This window comes from Meriones unguiculatus, chromosome 6 (genome assembly GCF_030254825.1).
Source record: "Meriones unguiculatus strain TT.TT164.6M chromosome 6, Bangor_MerUng_6.1, whole genome shotgun sequence".
Lineage (NCBI taxonomy): Eukaryota > Metazoa > Chordata > Mammalia > Rodentia > Muridae > Meriones > Meriones unguiculatus.
This window is the reverse complement of record NC_083354.1, coordinates 130,784,837-130,790,836: the sequence shown is the minus strand read 5'-3', so window position 1 is coordinate 130,790,836 and position 6,000 is coordinate 130,784,837.

Below are 6,000 nucleotides of genomic sequence, written 5' to 3'. Positions count from 1 at the left end.
AATGTTGTTAGAAAGAGCCACAAGTAGCCAAAGGAAGCAGCAGTGAGGCGGTAAGGACAGTAGAACACACCTCAGCAGAAATGAAGCTAATCAGATTGCAAGGCATCATAAGAAGAAGCTTTGGGAAGCATAGAGGAGAGTCAATGACAACAACAAAAACCCACTGTTTGAAATTGTCACATAAATTTGGATGAAATTAATATGATTAGTAAATAACAGATAATAAATGCATTTAAAATCACCTGAGGACTACACCATAATGATTCAGGTATCAAATCACTTTATTATTCAATACTCACCTTCATTGCTACTTGATTGTACCTTTAACAACTGACCTTCGTACAGATTGTGTCCCACTTTTAGAACAGTTCCATTCCCCAAAGGCACATACTCTCTCACACCTGTATCATTCTACAAGCCTTATTTGTTGTCTGAAATGTTATTTTGCTTCTTTTCACCAATCCCTACTTCTTTCATCATTTGCCAACTTTATAAGTATTCCCTGAGAGTTCCAAGCAAAGTCGAGGGAGAAAACTTTTGAAACTTTGAAAAAGTTGCTAAGATTGTCATGGTTTCCTTTGTCTTTACCAATAGGAGAGCACAAAGAAAGAACAAGTTGAGAAAGTGAGAAGAAAAACAGTGTTTAAATGACAACGATCAATATCTGAAGAGGAGGTTGAACATCTGGAGACATGGGAGAGGACTGAGCCATGAGAAAATTGGATATGCTGACCATAGTCTGTCCCTGTACTTAAATTTAAACTTTTAGTTTCTGGATTGATATAGTTACAGTTACATTATTAAATACTTTACCAATAGCAAAACAATACTGTAACAGAAACCCTGTTCCACAGTTCCATCATCGACACATACAATATCCCGTGTTTAATGCTGTTCACAGTGCTTCTGCCTGTGTGCCTGGACACATGAGTACCATTATCCCTTCATGTGTTCTAAGTAGCCTCCTTGTTTACGAGGCTGGCTGGCTGTCTTTTTGTTTGTTTTGTCTTGCTGTTGTTTTTGTTTAGTTTGCTTTATTAAGTTTGAGGAGTTTCTTTCTCAAGACCTGGATTCTTTATTGTTTTGATTCCATGTGCTCATATTCTGAGTTTTCTGTATAGATGGAACATACCCTACAGTAGCTTCATGCTTAAAGACGCTAATACAGCATTGAACTCATGGGCATGGAACTCACCAGTGGCCAACCCTGGCTATGTTGTTACAATCTAAACAAATTCTCTTTTGCTTGCTTATCTTCATTGACTGTCATGCAAAGTAGTAGACTTTATTTTGATTTTATGTGGCGAGCCTCCTCCCAACTCTTACTCTAAGGTGTGTCCCACGTCCTTCTACCCTTCTACTCCCAGTAGCTCCCTTACTACTTTCAGGTCACCTGTGTTTTATCACCCTTCTCTGTTCCTAACAAACTTTTCCCCCTCATGTGGCCCCATTTCTAGTTCCATCATTCCATTACAACACATACAGAGAGAGAGAGAGAGAAAGTTAGAATTTGCATATGAGAGGACATTTGTCTGAGTCTGATTACCTCATTAAACTGACTTCTAGACACATCCAGTTTCCTGTTAATTAAATTTCAATGTTTTTTTTTATTCATTTGTTGCTAGACACCTAGGCTTATTCTATGCCTTTGCTATTGTGAATGAAAACTATAGCTATAAATAAGAATGTCTAAGTATCTCTGTGCAAAACACTTTGGGTGTATGCTGAGGGGTGTTATGGCAGTTCATATGGAGCTTGTGTAGCTATTTATTTATTATTTATTTATTTATTGTTTCTTATGGTTGATTTTGTGACTGCACAACTTATACTTGTAAGAGTATTGTTCACTGTACTGTTGAGTGATCTGTTTTTTCTTCTTACTGAATTAGAGCTTCCTTTGAGTGCTCATTTAGAGAAATACAAATTATAGCTGAGAAAAGATCACAAAAAGGAAATGTTTATTTTATATTGTACACATCATAAATATTTGTGTAAAGATTTCTAGGCTGAAAAATACAGTGTTGTGGAGTTTCCTCTATGATCTTAAATTTCTAGAGTTACTTTTGAAAAGTCTGAGGATTTTTCTGATCCTTTTCATGTTGCATGTTAATTTCTGTCTTATATTTGGAAATTTTTAGTACTTTTCATACCCTTTACCATCTGGTATTTTAGAATTATATTCTTGATCCATCATACTGTCCATAGCAATGCCTCTTCAATCTTGAAAGTCAGGTTTCTAAATTATTGAAATTTTAGTAAGTTATATAATCACTTAATTTTCTCTGCTCTTTTCTCCTAGAACTTTTATTATTAGAATATTAAACCTTTCAGCACTATAGATCTGTCCTCTAATTTTCTAACATATTATTCTAAATTTTATTAATTTTTGTGGGTTTTTTTAGAGATTAAATTTTACTTTTATGGTAGTTGAGTTTTCCATTGTCTTACCATGATTTTAATTCCCAAGAAATAATTGTTGGATTTTGAATTTTGAAGGACTAATATACTTCTAAAAGTTAGTTTTCCATTCTATAATCTAGTTCCTTTATTATCTTGTTGTTGTTGTTTTTGTCATTTGGTCTGTATTTTAAATTTTGCACCTTTCACAAATACTTAAAATTCTTGTGTTATTTGATCCCGTTTAACAGGTAACAAAATGTTCCCAGTGAATGCTAGGTGGACCTATTTATATGGTTTTTATAAGGATTTCTCTTGTAGTATACTTACTGGAATGAAACTGGCCACAGCATTTTAATAATTTTTCTTCTTAGGTTGTGAGAAAAGCGTGCTCCATTTTCTTGGTTAGGTGAATATAAACACAAAGGAAATCCTTTCTGTTAAGCTTCCTGTGGTGAGGTGCAGGAAAAGATTAATTTCGTCCTTTGTTTTGCTACAGATTTCTAGCATTCTTCAGACCTGAATCCCACCTTTTCCATGTGAAAAAAAAATGAGACTTTTCAATTGCATATAGTGTTCTTCTGCAAGCAGGGAGCCCTGGACAGGGTCTTGAGCACCAGAAGATCTTATGTGTGAATTTAATCAACGGCCTCTGCCTGCCTCCACAGAAACATGTTCCCTGCTTGTTTCTGCCAGCTTAGCACTAGATTTTCTTGGGTGTATGAATCCAGTTGTTAAATTTCCACTTCCTTCCCAACACCCAAATAATGCTATTGCCACCTTTCTTGTACTCTTGTTTCTCTATCTTTGGGGAGAGGAGAAGAAAATAACTATTTTCTGAGAGTTAAGACTTTGAAGGTCAGGAAATTTTGTTGCTATGTCTGACCAACCATTTGACCTAAAAACATCCCACTTCTTTTAGATGTATGTCTCATACCAACTAAAATCAATAAAGTCTTAGCACAGTACAGCAATCATAAGCATAGTAACTCAACAGCTGACCCAAGTAACAATAATTTTTAAAAACAATTTTTTTTGCCTTTGTGTGTTTATTTGTTCTACTGTTCTATGTTTTTCCTGACTTGGCTTTTTAAATTTTTTTTTCTGAGCATTTTTCTCACCAAAATCCTAATGCTTTCATATCGAACGTAGTGTTTGCTATCCTGTCGATTTTCCCTACTCTAAATTGTATTTCCCTATGAATAGGCAAAATGATTCCAGAGATTCCTGCTAGTTTTTCATTTTAGGGGGAATTTGTTTCCACATCATATTAAGTAAACTAGTAACCACATCTTTTATGTCTTTGCATAGATTTGAGGAAAGCAGTTTCACTTTATGGGTCTTGTCTGCATATTTGCTGTTCCTATGGGTATATTACAGGTCTTCTAACATCACCAGAATACCATAGCTGAAAAACGTTCTCATTTCTTAAAAAGTATCAAATAGAACTAAGAAACGCATATAAAAATAGGTTAAATTGCACTTTTACTTTATGGTCAATAAAAAATATTTTAAGAGCTTTGGGAAATAAAGTTTTAGAGAGAAACAAGGTCAACTACTTAAGTATTTGATTTTAGAAACATGTTATTTTAATATCTTTATGCATATAATTCTCCAGTGGATTAGAGAATGTATAACAAAGCCAAATTAAAGTTCTGTTGTTCTGATTAAATTAAAAATATTATTTGTTTTTTTTTTATATTTTTCATCAATTTCACTTTATTCATTCTGCATCCCCCCATAAGCCCCTCCCTCCTCCCCTCCCAATCACACCCTCCCTCCTCCCTCTGCTTGCATGCCACTCCCCAAGTCCACTAATAGGGGAGGTTCTCCTCTCCTTTCTGATCTTAGTCTGTCAGTTCACATCAAAAGTGGCTGCATTGTCCTCTACTATGGCCTGGTAAGGCTGCTCCCCCCCAGAGGGAGGTGATCAAAGAGCAGGCCAATCAGATTATGTCAGAGGCAGTCCCTCTTCACATTACTATGTAACCCAATTGGACTCTGAACTGCCCTGGGCTACATCTGTGCAGGGGTTCTGGGTTATCTCCATGAATAGTCCTTGGTTGGAGTATGAGTCTCTGGGAAGTTCCCTGTGTTCAAATTTTCTTGTTCTGTTGCTCTCCTTGTGGAGACCCTGTCCTCTCCAGCTCTTACTATTTCCCAGTTCTTACCTAAAATTCCGTTCACCTGCCCATAATAAAAATATTATTTGATTGAGTGTAACACTTGTCTCTGGAGCTTATCCTTCGAGACAGGCATTACATTGGGTAATGCAGCAGGACCAACACAGAAATCAAATCACCACAGTGAGGACGGTACAGTTCCTAGAAAGTAAATGGTAACAAGGAGCATAAAAAAAAATAAGTTCACATACAAAATAAGCTTTCTCCAAAATTTGCATAAGACCATGGTCATAGAACTTAGTATAACACCAGGAAAACTTTGAAGTGAGAAGGATGCGGTATGAATTCTTTTGTGATTGCCCTAGGTGAATTACAAGGGTTCATGGTTTCTTGTCAACTTGGGTCAGAGAAAAATCACAAAGGTGAGGTTGGAATTCACAGCGAATGCAAACGCATGACCAAGACAATTCACGGGAAACGGTAAATATCGAGAGGGGTTTAGGTACAAGGCTTGCTGGTGAAGACAAGTAGAAAACAGATTTTGGAGCGCACACATATAAAATATCTGTGCTTTGGGAGAGGGAGAAGGCTCAGTGGGTAAAAGCTTTTGCTGTGTTCAATTGATCTCTAGCACCCAGGTGAAAACTGGGCTGCAGAGTGGGTACAGGGGTCACTGGGAGAGGGTGATTGCTAACAAAAACAACTGGTTCCATGATTGACCCCACATCAAGGGAAAAAAAGGGAAGATAATAGAGGATGCCCTTGGCTTCCACATTCATGCACATACCCCTCATACACAACAAATACTTTTAAATGTTTAATAAATTATTTATTTTTGATAGCCCAGTTCTGTAATTTCAAGTCTGGTGAGGAAGATGCTTGCACCAGGAAGTGAGGTGAGTTGTGGAAAAAAAGACGGAGCTAGCCAAGGAGAAATGGAGTGTCTAAAATACTGTGGAAGTATATTTTAGTGCTGGTGAGTTTTTATGGGGACAAGCATAAAAAGCAGGAAAGGAAGACTGAGGAAAATCAATATTTGACACATAGGTAACAAAAATTATCTTATTCCACCACTAACATGAGAAAATCCAAGAATCGTTTCTCTTTTCAAAGTAAGAAAAGGATGGTGAGAAGTTTCATAAGCAGTGGTTTGAAGGCAAGAAGGAAAAAAACTAAATTTAAATAGTCCAGCAAGTGGAAAGTGGAAATACGGATTTCACAGCACATCATAAACATATAGCACAGGAGACAGTGTATAATAAAGACTAAAAACATTGGAACAATCTAGTACAAACTCACAATAGTTAGTTCTAAATGTTATCTGCAGTGGAAGAAACTTTAAGCTCTAATACCTAGAATCCAACATCTGATGTTGGACTGACAATTAAACAAGTACCACAGAGAGCGCTCTTGTGGATGGAAGAGGCAAGACAAATGAGTAGGCCTACATTACTACCCAGGAGCTGTCAATCAAAAGTAC